Below are 15,061 nucleotides of genomic sequence, written 5' to 3'. Positions count from 1 at the left end.
AATGAAACTGAGAGAAGTGAAGTCAGTTTTATGAGGTCCAGCAGTACAGGATGGAGCCAGGATTTTTATCTGGGTCTGTCTGACTTTAAAACACTTTCTCTTCTAGCACATTCTGCCTCACAAGTGCTAAGTCTCTGCCTTTATAGCATTTACAGTACAGCTGGAGACCTATGATGATTACATATAAAGTTTAGTTACAAAAGATGGGTAGTTATTTTGTTAGTGTTCATCTGTGCAGTATCAGAATAGCAGCCAGTCAACTCTGTCTCATATCATCCTTCATTAATTTTCCCCATCTCCGTACTCTAAAGACTTACCTCTATTAAGAATTTTGTCATTCTTCTGTGAAAGAGTAGTGTAAGTTATATAAGCCTTCAGCGATACATGCACAAAGATATTCTAGTTAGGAGTTAATTTAGCAAGAGAAACAGTTTAGTAATGTTTTTGAAAAGATAAGGCATATTCATACTTAATACCATTTTGTATTTATGGTAACATTTTAATATTGGAGCCATAATACACATTTTTGCATAATTTTTTGAAGATTTTCAGCTTTTGTGCCGGTTGGGTTACATAACTAACAGACTTTTTGTTTATTTGGCAAATGTTACTCCTGTATTGAGTAAATCTAACATTATGTCCCTTTTCTTTTTGGGGAGGGGTAGATGGGGGAGTGAGTTTTTCATTTAGATAAACATTGATCAACCATTAAGACAAGATAGTTGAAGACATATATGTGGACTTTTTTTTTTTTTTTTTTTTGAGACGGAGTCCAGCTCTGTCGCCCAGGCTGGAGTGCAGTGGCTGGATCTCAGCTCACTGCAAGCTCCGCCTCCTGGGTTTACGCCATTCTCCTGCCTCAGCCTCCTGAGTAGCTGGGACTACAGGCGCCTGCCACCTCGCCTGGCTAATTTTTTGTATTTTTTTTAGTAGAGACGGGGTTTCACCGTGTTAGCCAGGATGGTCTCGATTTCCTGACCTCGTGATCCGCCCGTCTCGGCCTCCCAAAGTGCTAGGATTACAGGCTTGAGCCACCGCGCCCGGCTATATGTGGACTTTCAACAAAAATAATATTTTTGAAAAGCTTTTATTTTCAACATGTAAAAACTGAGAAATTACGTCAAAATTATGCAATTTAAATTTTCTACAAAATTGTGTTGATTTTACAAGACAGGAGATTGTTTTTTTTTTTTTTTGAGACGGAGTGTCGCTCTGTCGCCCAGGCCGGAGTGCAGTGGCCGGATCTCAGCTCACTGCAAGCTCCGCCTCCCGGGTTCACGCCATTCTCCTGCCTCAGCCTCCCGAGTAGCTGGGACTACAGGCGCCCGCCACCTCGCCCGGCTAGTTTTTTTTTGTATTTTTTAGTAGAGATGGGGTTTCACTGTAAGACAGGAGATCTTAAACTGTAGATAGTTTTATAGTTTTTGAGATCTGGTCTTTGTTTTTTTTTCACATTAATATTCTTTGATTTCAAATATAACATAGATAAGTACTCTTTTAGAATTTTGAGTTAAGTATATGCTATTTTAATGCACTAATCCTACAAACTAGGCTTTCTGTGTGACTAGACTGAGATGTTGAGTCTGATTCACAAAAAGCTTGGAATGGTTCTTTGTTGAAAAGCTTTTCGAGTCACTATTTGGAGCATGTTTGTGCCATTTGCAAAGGTGAAGTTTTTTATTTATTTATTTTTTTAACCATAGAGCTTTTTGATAAGGTTAGGAAAAGGAAGTTGTCATCTCTTCTTATTACTCTAATCCTGCTGGAAGCTAGCTTCTTGGGGACTAAAACCAGAACAAATGGAAGGTCCAAAAATGCTAATAAGAAATTAGTATTTTCACATAATACCAAACTGTTAAAAACAAGGCCAGCAAATGTCCTCAGGTTCCTGAAACAAACCATAAGTACATTATTTAACTTAGTATTGTTAAATTGTATAAATATGTGGGTAACTGTGACAAATTATGCAGTTATAAAAAGGAGCAGTAAGTTACGTAGTGAATGCTATTTTCTGTGGATAAGAATTTGGAATTGTAATTTCATTTAATCGAAAGACGCTTATTTTGAAGAAACTTGTTTGAAATGCAAACGCAATTTCTCGGTGCAGCCTGCATGGAATTGCTGCTTTTCACTATGATGTTACTGCTGCATAACAGGCCACTTCTGTGTATAGGAAGTGCGTGTGCAAATCCAAAGGGAATTGAGGCCTGAATGGGTGGGTTACACCAATTAACAAATACAAAGTTTTCAGTACATTTTGTTTTAAGCCAGGTGCACAAGTTAGAGTTGCTTTTTGGGACTGGCATTTATGTATGTGAGAATCAAACCTGATATCACTCTTGGCAGCCTGACTAAAGCCATTTAAAAATAAGTACAAACTGTCCTTGAATGATTTTTTTCCCATTGTAGTAGCACTGAGTTTTCCTTTTTTCTTCATCTGTGGTATGCATGCAATCTTCTGGGTTTTCTTTTTTTGAAGAAATAAGGGAGCTAAGTATATACAAAAGACTTTTAGTCTTTTTATGAATCATGTGCTTCAGTGGACTTACTTATTTTAAACTTTCTATGATACTATAATACGGTACTGTATGTTGACCTCAATTCACATTTATCCAGAGTATAATAGAAACCTCAATTTTTAAGGAACCTACATTATTAATTAAATTTCATGTGGCCTTGAAATAATTTTCTTCAAATTGGTCTACAAAGAAATAGCGTTTTCCTGCCTGTGTTAATGACTTTCGTTTATGTTCTTTTAAGTAATTTTATTTTATGAATTGTGTGTGTGTGTATGTGTGTGTGTGTCTCTCTCTCTGTCTAGTGGCCTACAATGAAAATCTGTACAGATGTGAACAGTTCGTCTCCAGGGGAGAGTCCTGGGGTTTGAGTTCCTGTTTTGGGCTCTGTAAGCTAACGTGTATGTGCTCCTGGACAGCCCTCTGCTTTGATAGTATGAGACCAAGTGTCTTGTGTTCCACAGTAGTAACCTCTTTAGCTAATGGCGTGTGGGCGTGTGTGTGTGTGTGTGTGTGTGTGTGTGTGGGAGGGGGTGTTGATGGGCTCTGAAAGAAGTCTTGTCTCATACACTTCACTGAATGAAGGCTGCCCATGACCTAGAGCTTGATTGTGGGAGGTGAGGAGCATATATGGCTGAAAGACAATTGCATAGTGGGGGAAAAAATCAGGAAATCCTTATATTTCTCTTGGTTAGGCAGGAAACAGAGATGTCCATAGAAGAAGGGGGAGCTCATCAGCATGTTTTATTAACAGTTAATGGAAGAAAATTAATGCTAATTTATTCTTCATATACACCATGCAATTTGTTAGAAAGGTAAAAGAATAGTTTGAAATTCTTTGGTCAATTGATGGATTCCTATGTTCAGGGCATAGAAATGAAACTCAACATCAAGCAGACAAATACCCAAGCCCACAGGCTACATAAATGCTGAATAAAACCAGCTCTACAATGGAACTGTGAAAAGCGACGGGTAAGAAGCCTAATGAATGATTGAATATGACCTTAGCAAAATCCCTGGAGTGTTGTTGAAAGATCATTCATTTCCAGCTTAGATGTCAAGATGGGCTCTAGTAACCAGGAAAAAAAGAGAGCTTGAGTCAGTACTTACTGAGTTTTAAAAATCTTTTGCAACACAGTGTATTAGACTGAGCATTAAAAGGGCTTCTCTAGATGAATTTTGAGCTGTCACTATAGTTTAGGCCTAGGGAAATAAACTTAAAAAGATAGGAATAATTCCTAAGACATGAATGTATCAATATCCTATCTTGCTTTTCTGGAGTAGGACTTCAAAAACTGAGATGTATAGGCTGGCAGAATGTACTTTTGTCATGCTGATACCATTGTAAAAAAGACTTAAACTAGGAGATCAATTGAGCCCTAAAGTATTTGCAAATTACTTGCCTAGCTTGTTAGAAGAAGAAATAAAAAGCCAAAATCTACATTTTTGTTTTCAAAAGAAATGATTTCTTTGTTTCCTGAAGAGATGAGAAATGATAAATTCTTCCATGTTATATTTTTACGTACGTATTTTTATTACTGTACCGTATCAGCAAATGATAAGTATTTGAGTGATCTTTATTGTTCATAGTATCTGGAAGCATCTTAAGAAAAGCAAATCTAATACATCTGTTTTCCCAAATATGTAAAAATTTACACATGATCCAGCAATTAGCATATCGTGTATATTATCCGAGTAGCTTAGGAAAAAATATGAAAATACTCTGGTTGAATAAGGGGACTGTGAACTGTATTTCTCATTTTTCATTAATATATTACAGATCAGGCAGCTTATCATCAATGATGATAGCAGAATCGAAATGGTGTTGGGATGACTGTAGTTCCCCAGCTTTTAAGCCTGCCTTACTGCTGCTAAGAGGAGAGAACCGTTGGGAGGAAGAGGCTAAATGTAGAAGAGTGTGGGTGCTGTCAGTTCACATTTTCCTCCTAAGCCTTCTCTAATAGGAAAATGTCAGGCCTTTGTTCCCATCTAATTTTAGTACATCCTGGCTAAAAAAATGTTGGGATGAAAAAATGTTAGGATGATTTCCAACCATGGAACTTTGAGGGGTGGGGTAGGGGAAGGAAGAGTGGAGGAAAGAGCGGTTTATACTCCATATCCGTCTGCCTCTCTGCAACAGCAGCTAGCTCCTACTCTGTTGATTTTGGTAATGAAATAAATTTAGATGCATTGAAGCACTGATAATTAGGTTTTCCTTCTATGTTCTCAGTAAGAAGCCTAGTTGGTTTCTGAATGGGGACAGTCATAATATGGTATTTAATAAAACATACCTGGTGAAATTAAAGAGCTATAGGCAAGCTTTGGAAGAAAGACCTGAAATTGTGAGTGAAAACTACATGTGGTGCTATGTATAAATAGAACCTTTGAGATGCATTTGTGTTTCAGGGAAGCTGCTTTTATACTGTTATTTTGAATGAGAGTAATATTTTGATTTTTGAGAAGCGGTCATAAGCAAGGCATACAAGAATGAGCTGTTTATCCCCTTTGTAAACTCCGACAGGCCTAGAGGGAAAGCCCAGATTCAGTGAGAGAGCCAGTTGAATCAAGCAATTGATAATATAGTTTGTTCAAGAGATAGGACAGAATTCTTTGCTTTGTAGTTGGAAGTATCAATTGTTGTAGTTGTTATTTAATTTAAAAGTAATTAACTGGGCCGGGCATGGTGGCTCACGCCTGTCATCCCAGCACTTTGGGAGGCCGAGGCGGGCGGATCATGAGGTCAGGAGATCGAGACCATCCTGGCAAACACGGTGAAACCCCGTCTCTACTGAAAATACAAAAAAAAAAAAAAAAATAAGCTGGGTGTGGTGGCGGGCGCCTGTAGTCCCAGCTTCTCAGGAGGCTGAGGCAGGAGGATGGTGTGAACCCAGGAGGCGGCAGAGCTTGCAGTGAGCAGAGATCCAGCCTGGGCGACAGAGCAGACTCCGTCTCAAAAAAAAAAAAAAAAAAAAAAGTAATTAACTGGATTAAACTAAAAGAGCAATTCTGAATACTGGAGCTCACTAAGAAATAAGCTGCCTTCCCCCAGTATTCAGTTAGTGAGCCTAGGTTTCCTATTGGAATTTGTATGACGAAGACATTATGTAGCAGAAGTAAGATCATTTCATTATTTGCAATGAATTAAGGAGATTATTTTCTGAACTTGAAATTCAGTTGAATTTATTTTGGTTCCTTTCATTTTATAACAGCAGGTAATTTGTTAAAATCTATTAAGCAATAGAATAGATGTCAAACAAATGATTTTTAAAAATATTTAATTTTGGAGAAAAATGATTAGACCTAGCCAAGTCACTTTCCTTTTCTGGTCTTCAGTTTTTCTCTCCATAAAACAAGGGCATTTAGGTGGTATTTAACATTCTGTATCCTTGTTAGCTCACGTTGCCATAATAAAATACCGTAAACTTGGTGGCTTAAACAACAGAAATTTATTTCTAGAAAGGTAGTTCTGGACGCTGGAATTCCAAGATCATTGTGCTGGCAAGGTATATTTTATTTTAAGGCCTATTCTCTAGGCTTATAAGTGGCTGCCATCTATGTGTGTCTGCATGACTTCTTTATGTGCATTGGGGTTGGAGGAGAGGGAGTGCATAAGCTCTCTGGTGTCTCTTCTTATAAAGAGCACTAACTCCAGGCAGGCATGGTGGCTCACATCTGTAATCCCAGCACTTTGGGAGACTGAGAAGGGCAGATTACCTGAGGTCAGTAGCTTGAAACCAGCCTGGCCAACATGGTGAAACCCCGTCTCTACTAAAAATACAAAAATTAGTGGTGCACACCTGTAGTCCCAGCTACACCGGAGGCTGAGGCGGGAGAATTACTTAAACCTGGGAGGTGGAGGTTGCAGTGAGCCAAGATCACACCACTGCACTCCAGCCTGGGTGACAGAGCGAGACTCTATCTCAAAAAAAAAAAAAAAAACCAAAAACAAAATAAAGAGCACTAACCCCATCCTGAGCGCTTCACTCTCATGGCCTCCTCTAACCCTAATTATTTCATAAAGGCCCTATTTCCAAATACCATTGCGTTGGGGGTAGAGGGTCAGGGCTTCAACATATAGATTGTAGGGGGAAACCAACATTCAGTCCATAATACTCCTGAAATCAATTGAGGCTTAGAAAAAGCCCTATGAAATAGGCTTCTAGAATAGCTGTCCGTTGGTATGCATGAGGGATACTGGGACCACCTGCTTATAACCAAATCTATACATAGGTGAGTTTTCCATCCCAAGAATATTGTATTATCAATCTGAGTTTGGTTGAAAAAAGCCAAGTATAAGTGGACCACATAGTTCAAACTCATGTTGTTCAAGGGTCGACTGTATATGTGGGGAGATTAAATACTCCATTTGCTAACTGTCAGTTGTTAGGTAACTTGATGGTTCTTTTTAACCAAGGTATCTGTACTCATATACATATGTACGTAAAATATTCGAAGCAGTCAGATGAATATTCAGTCTAAAAAAATATTTGTCCATGTTTTCTTAAACTTTGTATTTGAGTATTGTCACTGATATCTTCTATTTGATAAGTTTGTATGCATTTGACCAGAGGTTTTTTTATTTTTTAATTTTTCTTTAAGATAGGGTCTCACTCTGTCACCCAGTCACCCAGTCACCCAGGCTGGAGTACAGTGGTGTGATCATGACTCACTGTAGCCTTGACCTCCCAGGGTTAAGTGATCCTCCTGCCTCAGCCTCCCTAGCAGCTGGGGCTACAGATGCATGCCACCATGTCGGGCTAATTTTCCTATTTTTTGTAGAGATGGGGTCTCACTATGTTGCCTAGGCTAGCCTTGAACTCCTGAGCTCAAGTGATCCTCCTGCCTCAGCCTCTCAAAGTGCTGAGATTACTAACGTGAGCCACCGCACCTGGCCTAGAGATATCCAGGAAACTTAGGAATTTGCATCTTATTGTTTAGTCCAGTTCCATTTTTATATATAGAAAGATTGAGATCGAGACTGAGCCTTAGAAAAATTGTGATAATTTGAGGAATCTCCCCAATATGTTTCTTTTTTGACACAAGGCACAAACTACACACAGATGATCTAATTTGCCACTCTAAGACGAGTATAGAATATGGGTATAGTATATGGGTCTGCCCTTCTTATATATAGTGTGCTGTATATACTATAGTATATGTAGTATATGAGTATAGTATATGGGTCTGCCCTTCTTATATATAGTATGCTGTATATACTACAGTATATATAGTATATTGAATATAGTATATGGGTCTGCCCTTATGCCCTGTGTCTCTCCAGGCTACTGTCAGTTTGTCTCTGTAACTGCTTACTTCCCCAGTGAAATTGAAGTATGTTAAAGGTGCTAGCAAAGTACCTTCTGTATAGTAGGCATTTAAGGTTGGTTCCTGTTCCATACATTTCTTTGAAACAGCTTGGAGAGAGAAGCAGTGCTTTAGACCCTGCATATTAGGAATGTGAATATTAAGTGAGAAATGTAAAGCAGCTTAGCAGGATTGCTGCCACACACCAAGGCCAAATCAGTGTTCTTTCCTCCAAGGACCCTTCTTCCCATGAAGCTGATATGTTTAATTGTTTGAGATTTTACCCCTCAGTGCCACAGTTTTAGTGTATTCAGTTCCATTGTAGGCATTTGTGTTCCAGGAGTGATTAAATGAGTGAAGAGAGGAGGAGTGCTAGATAAGTGAGAGGGAAAGTTTAGGTAGGCCTTTCAGAACTTCTTAGAAATAATACTGTATAGCTTCTTCTTCCTTAGTCTCTAGCGCTGGTGCTGAAGCACTTATTTATTTTTTTGATAGACCAAGTCTCACTGTATTGCTCAGCTGGAGTCAAACTCCTGGCCTCGAGCAGTCCTTCTGCCTCCACCTCTTAAGTAGCTGGGACTCCTCAGCAGTCCACTGTGCTGGACTTGAAGTACCTTTTTTTTTTTTTTTTTTCCAGTCATTTAAGAAATCAGGACCAGATATTATAATGCCAGATTTTCATGAAGTGTCCTTTGTGATGTGTCAGCAGAGACTAAGAATACCCCTTGGATTTAGATCGTTATCTGTTTTAAGTGGTAATTTTTTTTTTTTCTTTTTTTTTGAGACAGTCTCACTGTATCACCCAGGTTGGAGTGCAGTGGTGCAATCATGGCTCATTGTAACCTCAACCTCCTGGGCTCAAGTGATCCTCCAACCTCAGCCTCCATAGTAGGTTGGACTACAGGCATGTGCCACCATGCCCAGCTATTTTTTGTAATTTTTGTAGAGACAGGGTTTCGCCATGTTACCCAGGCTGGTCTTGAACTCCTGGCCTCAAGCAGTCCTCCCACCTTGGCCTCCCAAAGTTCTGGGATTATAGGTGTGAGCCACTGCATCCAGCCCCAGTAATAATTCACTAAGAAATGTAGGTATGATGGGGGAAAATGTTAATGTGGGTGCATTTGAATTGAAACCAAATGGACAAGGATATGATATACCTTCCTTCATTAGGTCTGAGTGCCAAAGCATTATTCCAAGTGACATCAGACAAAAGAACCAAGAGCAAGTCCCTGTAGGATCATGCATTAGGAAGCTGGTGGCATTGGATTTAATGAAAGTGTTGAATTGGATTTGGGTCTTGTATTGGCCATTTAGGAAGCAGTGGCCTGAGATTTTATAATTGATTGCTACTTTGCATCATCCAGATTTGATATCCTTAATCAGTGATTCAGGTTTATTTCCTTTGCTGTAAGCTAACAGTGCCATTCGCAGTGACATTTTCAAGTTTGATGTTGAGTAATACTTTAAATACTTTATCTGATTTGTCCTTAGTTTATACTAGAATTGACAGTGTAGTGTAGAAGGCATGGTGAATCAGTTGTTTATGCTACTCTAGGAAACATTTGGTTTCGCCAGGTTCGGTGGCTCACACCTATGTAATCATAGCACTTTGGGAGGCCGAGGCGGGCAGATTACCTGAGCTCAGGAGTTCAAGACCAGCCTCGGCAACACGGTGAAACCCCTTCTCTACTAAAATACAAAAAATTAGCCAGGTGTGGTGGTGTGCACCTGTAGTCCCAGCTACTCAGGAGACCAAGGCAGGAGAATTGCTCTTGAAGCCGGGAGGCGGAGGTTGCAGTGAGCCAAGATCGTGCCGCTGCACTCCAGCCTGGGCGACAGAGTGAGACTCCGTATCCAAAAAAAAAAGAAAACATTTGGTTTTTTGGGTTTGTTTATTTCTTTAGCCTTTTTATTGGTGGTTATATGACTATCTCAATGTCTAGATTGCTTAGTATGACTATAGACATGTGGCCAGAGCCATATTGCTTTCTCTAGTTCATCCTAGAGGACATTAGTCTTTTAACCATTCTGAGAGAGTTCTACAGAGTTGAGGTCAATATGATATGATGTACCTCTTTACAACAGAACAGAATCAAAGCTCCAGTTATTTGTGTTAGGTAGTTTAACAGTACAGTGGTTGACTAACCTGGTTTTGATCAAGGTGTTTTTTTTGGTTTTTGTCCCTTGTAAAAGTTAAGAGAAGCTGTAAACTAGTAATTGAAATAGTAAGCCAACTTCTCATTCATGTCAATTCTTTTATATTGTAGGTACAGTTCAACCTATAGCTGCAGGTTACGCACATACAAAATCAGCAAGGCTAGTCTCTCTTAGAACAGCCATGGGTATGAATTCAAACAAAAGATCTTTGCTTTTGGTTAATATAATAGATTGACAAACTGCTGAGGAGAGTTAAGAAATTCACAAGCTACTATGTAGGCTAAATGTTCTTTTCATACTGCTCCCAGGAATGTTCTACCCTTTAGAACTCTAGAGGCTGATTTCTTTTCTTGACATTTTAAATCCAAAGGATTCAGCCTTTAGATTGGGTTTTTAAGCTCTGTGAAATCACCAACTGTATCTAGTTTTAGTTTCCTTTCTACCTAATGAAAATGAAATTTACTCAGTTTCATTTTTAGGGGGAAAGTCAGGAGAGCGGTAGCTTTGAGCATATCACTAGGGAGGAATTAAAAATCGATTTTTCTTGAGACAATGACTTATGGCAGATAGTTGACAAGAGAAAAATTAAGTTTTGAGCTTATATCTCAAATACTGAATGTGAATTCTTCTAAAGAATGTTTAAGAAAAAAAGTTGAAATGGTTTCATGTAAAGATGTTAACATAAACATTTAGCCTGGTCTACAGTTGAAATATTTTCTAGGTTAAATGTAATTTATAATATAGCAATATGAAAATATTGTAATTTGTTTTTAGATATGTTTTTTGGTGGGGTAACTGAAGCAAACTAGGGAACTCACCATGTTATAATGAGAATAATTAGAGTCTACTTCATGTAAGATCATAAACAGATGCTTTTGAACCTTAGTATTAGAATAATAAAATAGGTTTAATAAGTTTTACATATGCCATTTACTTTGAATGTAGTGAAAAGCCTTTCTTACACTTTTTTAAAGCTTTTTATTTACCATACATAAACTTTTAAATGTTTGTTATTCATGCTTGTGTTTTCTTGTAGCACATAATACCAGTAGCTACTATTAATTTTGAAAAAAAAAAAAAAAAACGAAGTTGAAATAAGTTGTAACTGTTGCTTGGTTCTTTTTAGCTTACTTACCAGAACTCTTCCATCCAGTGAGTTGCAAGCGTGACATTTGCTGTGTTTTCAGCACCTGCCAACTTGGAAAGCAGGGTTTGTGCTCAGGACTTAGGCTCACAACCCATACTTTGTGGTGCACAATGCTGGCCCAGCTGGCATGCTTTCGTACCTCAATGGTGCTAGACAGTCAGTTACAAAGCTGTGTGGCTTCACATGCGCTGATCTCAATAGTCACTCCTCTCAAGCTGCTTTCAACTCTTACTTTGTATCAAAGGAGTGGGATTGGTATTATTAAACTCATTGCTGAGGTTATTTTTCAATGAAAATAAATTGTTTTATTTAGTTCTTGGATCAAAGAGTAATTTTGTCCTCAGGAACCAAATACCGCTTTAAAAAGGTGTGTGTATATATATCATGTGTGTATGTATGTATATACATACACGCATGATTCCAGCTAGAGCTATAATTCATTTCTTATTTTCATCAGTGGATAAAAAGAACAGACAGGAAAGAACAGAAGGATTAATGTATCATGTGATCCCTACATGCTAATGTAGGTAGGGTTATTAGTTGTAGCTGCACAAAGATGTGGGAAAATTTACAGAACTTTTTTTTCTGAGTAAGACATGAAAATTGCCCCCATGATAGGCTCAGATTTTTTATTTCCATCTATAATCAGAAACTTCTTATATTTTCCAAAGAAGTATATTTTGCTAACATATTTCTAGTCACCAATCTTTTTGAAAATACTTAAGGTGGACTTGGTGATGTCTGTCTTCTCATAATTTATTATAAGTAATTTTAAAAGGTTCTGCTTTAAAAAAGATCTTTTCAAATGTAGAAAGAACAGTGTGAAATGTGAATGACTGGCTTTTAATACAAGGGTTGTGACAAAGAGGCAGTGGCTTTTGGAAGCCAAATAAAGGGGTGAATACACGTGCATCTGCATACTGCTGTTGGGTCCAGTGTATAACTTTTGGCGTTTGCTTACTTCACTTGTTAGTCTGAAAAGGATAGTATGTTATTCTCTCAAACCAGTTGATAATTTTTTCGTGGTGAGCTCTTTTTACAACCATACATACAGATAGATTCGATGGGAAAAACTGAACATTTGCTGGTACTTGTTCCAGCCTCAAAGCTCAGCTCTTTGTTTGAATGTCACATTTATCTGGTTCTAAAGGCATAAAAATAAAACACCCACTAACTACCTAGGACACTCCTTAGTGCATATCAAAACCCAACCTTTACCCTCCTCTGCACAAATGTGCTTAGGTGAATACTTTTATTAGCTTGTTGATACAAGTTTTAGTAGGTTACACCCTTAATAAAACACACCCTTATTGTCTCCTGTTGCTTAAGAGCTTTAAACTTATAATAGGGGAGCTCTCTAATATAGAATGATACTCAGTTTCTATCTCCCAAGCAGTTTTGAGTGGAAATGTGTTTCATAGTTTACACACAAGTGTGCCTGTATTTGGTAGTCCTCCTTTGGGGGAACTAGGATTGCTGTGTTTTATCACTGGTTTTCATATATTTTGTTTGTTTGTTTTTCTTTTTTTTTTTCCCCCTTTTTTCTTTTCTTTTTTTTGAGATGGAGTCTTTTCCTGTCACCCAGGCTGGAGTGCAGTGGTGTGATCTTGGCTCACTGCAACCTCTGCCTCTCAGGTTCAAGCGATTCTCCTGCCTCAGCTTCCTGAGTAACTGGGATTACAGGTGCCTGCTACCATGTCTGGCTAATTTTTGTATTTTTAATAGAGACAGGGTTTCACCATGTTGGCCAGGCTAGTCTCAAACTCCTCACCTCAAGTGATCCGCCCACCTTGGCCTCCCAAAGTGCTGGGATTACAGGCGTGAGCCACTGTGCAGGGCCATCATATATTGGTCTTGAAGTAAAAGACTGCAAGTAATCCCTGCATTTTGTATTTCCCAGGGTGTTCTCTGGCTTAATCAGGTTAGCATTGGTTGATGATAACGGAAAAGTTACAAGTAATAGTTTTTAGATTATTTATGGATTTATTCCTAAACTGGCCTATGAATTTGCATTTAGGTGTCCGGTTGTGTTCAAAATCTGGTTTTGATTTGGTTTGACCATTTCGGATTGAACAAAGAGAGTTTAGCTCCATGTCCCTGCCCCATTGCAGCTTTTACATAGCTTTAAATCCAGAGTTCTACGTTTTTAGCTACTCTTCTGAATTGAGCAGAACTCTAATATAACAATTTTTTGGGTAGAATTTTTTCATAGTAAAGAACTACGGAGCTGAGCACTAAGAAGTGAGGGTGTTTTATAATATAGCTGTAGGATTATTACATCATGTGGGAAGAGCCTGTAGTATGGAAGGTTAAGTGTGACACAGGTCTTTATGTATCTTTTTAGTCTTTGGAGATACAAATCTAGAAAATCAGAAGTAACTATTTATTGGTTAATAGCATAACTTCTTAAGCAAGTATATTAGTTCTAGACAGCCTCAAGAAAGCCTCAGAACCAGAAAAACAGTCTGCTTTTGGTTGGAAAGGAGGTGTTACAGCAGAGGAACTGGCCATGACCACCATCCTTGGAATGTGAAATGCAAATCATCCTGAAAGCAACAAGAATAATGGTTGTAATAATTGTTTCCACGCTTGGGACCCTGCATCTTGTTTTTTAAGTTGACCTGATGAACTAGTAATTGTAGGAATAAACTGAATGTTTGCCAGCAGGAGTCACTCTAGGCTTCCTAATAAAAAGTAAATTAAACTCTCGTCCTTAAAGCCCTCAAACGCTGAGGTGATTGTGTGATATCAGATAGCTTTAGGGAAACACTGACTCTTTTGGTTAAGCATAGCAGCATTCTTAAAATTATTCCTTGGGCCTTCTTTTGTTCACCATCGGTTCTTGGATCTTGTTCCTTTCGAGATTGGTCCTTAATGCATTTTTAAAAAGCAACGTATATGGGTAAGGGTATCAGTATCTTAGTATTCTGTATTCTGTATGTTTGTTCATTTTGGCTTTCTTAGGATGAATTGACTCTATCCCACATCATGTAACTTGAAATGAATAGACTCATATCCTTTCCAGTGATTGCTGTCCATTCTAATCATGCAGCAGAACTCAGTGGAGTGAGCTGTAGTGTGAAAGGAGATGTCAGTTCATGCTTTTCTGAAAAGAATGGGTCCAGTGTGATGATATTCTGAAATATTTCAGCAATAGCCATGAAATGTAATAGTTTCCCAAGCGCACAAAACTCAAGAAGTTAATTGTTCATTTATGTTTGATACTGGGATTGAAACATTGGATTAAAACCAATTAAATGTTCCTAGAAGCAACAGAAAAAGTTTCCCTATTTATGAATAGAACCATTCAAATGGCGCAGACACAATCCATGTAAAGTAATGAGGTGTTTTGTTTTTTTGGCAAAGGAGAACACAAAACAGGCATGGGGGTTTTAAAAAACCTTCTCTTTAAAAATAGCTTTTTGGATACAAGGTCAATAAAATAACATACACTGGTAGGAAGGAGTAATGGGAAATCTAGGGCTTCACTTCACAAGGAAAACAATCCCCCTCCCCCAGGTGAGCAGCACAATGAAAATACTCTGCTTATTCTATCAGGGTTACATTCCTGAACTTAAGTCAACATCCTAAGTTACAGAACTAAACATGCTCTGCCTCTGCTTAGCAACCACAAATCCTTCCTTCGCCAGTTGCATGTATTTTGGATGTGGCTTCTGAAGTACACATTCCTTCATTTTGATCAGCGCCCCGAGTTAGGAAACTTGCGTTTTATTTTCCCAAAGTGTGACAACACTTCAAGGTCCCCCCCGCGCCGCGACCCCATCCGCCCGCTGTCCTGCACGCCACTGAAGTGACCGTTTCTTTTAAACCTCGGCACCTAACAACCCGGAAGCTGCACGCCTGAAGCCTATGTGGCCCAGCGTTTTCATCCCGGCTCGTGCGGGGGGCGGGGAGAGAAGCCCGTAGGGCCCCTGGC

This window comes from Mandrillus leucophaeus, unplaced genomic scaffold (assembly GCF_000951045.1).
Source record: "Mandrillus leucophaeus isolate KB7577 unplaced genomic scaffold, Mleu.le_1.0 Scaffold299, whole genome shotgun sequence".
In the NCBI taxonomy this organism is placed as follows: domain Eukaryota; kingdom Metazoa; phylum Chordata; class Mammalia; order Primates; family Cercopithecidae; genus Mandrillus; species Mandrillus leucophaeus.
The sequence above is the reverse complement of the archived record's forward strand: the minus strand, read 5'-3'. Positions refer to the sequence as shown.